Below are 2030 nucleotides of genomic sequence, written 5' to 3' on the forward strand. Positions count from 1 at the left end.
GCGGGCAGGCACCTGCGGGGCGCAGCCCCCGGGAGCCGCGAGAGCCCGCCCGTGCCGCCAGGTGGAGGAGCCCTGCCACCCCGCGGGAGGCGCGGGCAGGGATAGCACAGCGTGCAAAACGTGCCGCGAGTCGGGAGGCAGGGAATGAATGCAAAGCCCGAGGCATCCCGGAGAGCCCTGACCCACTTTCGGGGCCGCTCTTATGACTGCGCGCCTCGAAATAAAGAGACGCTTCAGCTTGGAGGACCTGGGGCTCACTCCTTCACTGGGAGTTATAGAGACCTCTCTCTCTCTCTCTCTCTCTCTCTCTATGCATTCTTGGTCTGCCCAAGAGAAATCTCTGCAGCTTGCGTAATTTCTGGGCCACCACAGCTACTTCACTCTTATGCAACCACCCTTTATATGTCATTTGGTCCGGATCCCCATGTCTTCCCTGACGTGCTCTAGATCCAGTCCTTGGGCTGATCCAAATGCAGGATCACGGTCTTAATCCAGGAGGCTGCAACGCCCTACTGCAGCTATGCTTTGTTTCCAGAAACATTCTGGTCCGTAAGTCCTGTCTAGATTTTGTCAGCAATGATTAGCAGGTCTAAGTTGGTCCTTCTTCTTAGCATGTGGTCCTTCCCCTGTCCCATTCCCCTGGGGATGCCAACTTGGATGCCTTATTTGTCTGCTTCTCCAGTATCTTACCCTGCTGGGAGACCAGTTTTGAGCAGCCTTACAGAGCAACTACCTTGTCTTCCCTTACACTGCCTCCATCCAGGCTTTCATTCATGGAGCTGTTTTAGCTCCACCAGCTATCTGTTAATGTAGCTGAGTAATCATAGTTCATGTGGTCCCAGCCAGGCTCTCTTCCCTGCCCACTTCCCAGTTACAAGCCTTACTATGCCATACTGGCCCTAGTCCAGTTAAACACTTACATGTCTGAATAAATGTCAGCACTGGAAATCAATGGAAACAACTCATTTATAAAGTTATACCTGTGCTAAGTGCTTTGCTAGACTGGGCTCTTAAATTGTATTTTATCAGTTATGCTGTGAGACCCCTAATGCATAGTTTGATGCCCTTAAAATAAATACCTGATTAAAAATAATAATAACGTACTGTGGCAGGAGACCTTAAATAACTAGGATGCAGGTGTGGTTAGAGTCTTTTGTCTAATGCTGAATTTCCTGACTTTTGCCCAATTCATATCCTTCACGTTTTTTGAGGGTAGGCTTCTCTAATGTAGTTTGTTCCTAGGTAGCTGGATGATGCTTCCATTAAGTATAAGCAGATGCATAAAAGCCTGCCAGAAATAACTCTTCACATCATGGACTAATCTCCTTCCTGCTATTTTGTAGTGTTTTACATGCAGTATATCTCAAATTCATATTCAGACTGGAGAAGTGGTACAAACACTCTAGCACTTAGTAGCTATTTTCTTTTTTATGATCCTAGTCAGTCTTGTCATGTATGAAGTATTGTCTGCCCTTGAGATGTCTGAATTCACACTAATGAGTGTTATAGAACCAGACTATGGTATCATATGTTAGAGCCTCTGTGTTCCTTCCAAATAACGCTTTTCAAGTATATCATAATTTAAAGTAACATTAGATTTACTAGACCTTCTTCAGATTCAACAGTTATACCATATACCAAGCAGTGACTAAATGCACAGTAGGGCCATGTGAAATTTTGGTAGCCATTTCATTTGGAGGTGTTTTGGCCCCCAAAACACAGAATCCAAAATGAAATGGAAGGCTCCGAAACATTTCTGAAACGAAATGAAACCATCCAATGTTTCGGAAATGTTTCGGATGTTTCAGAGCCAGGCTTGCAGGGAAACAGAAACTAAGAGGAGGGAGAGGGGAAGGTGGGGAAGGACTGCTCCGATATTGACATCTGGAGCTGGCCAGTGTCCAATCTGTCCCTGAGGTTTCATAGTTTCATAGTTTCTAGGGTCGGGAGGGACCTGAGCAGATCATCTAGTCCAGCCCCCTGCCATGGCAGGAAGAGCACTGGGGTCAAATGACCCCAGTAAGGTGGTC

The sequence above is a fragment of the Gavialis gangeticus genome, unplaced genomic scaffold (assembly GCF_001723915.1).
Source record: "Gavialis gangeticus isolate Ggan-Ray unplaced genomic scaffold, GavGan_comp1, whole genome shotgun sequence".
NCBI lineage: Eukaryota > Metazoa > Chordata > Crocodylia > Gavialidae > Gavialis > Gavialis gangeticus.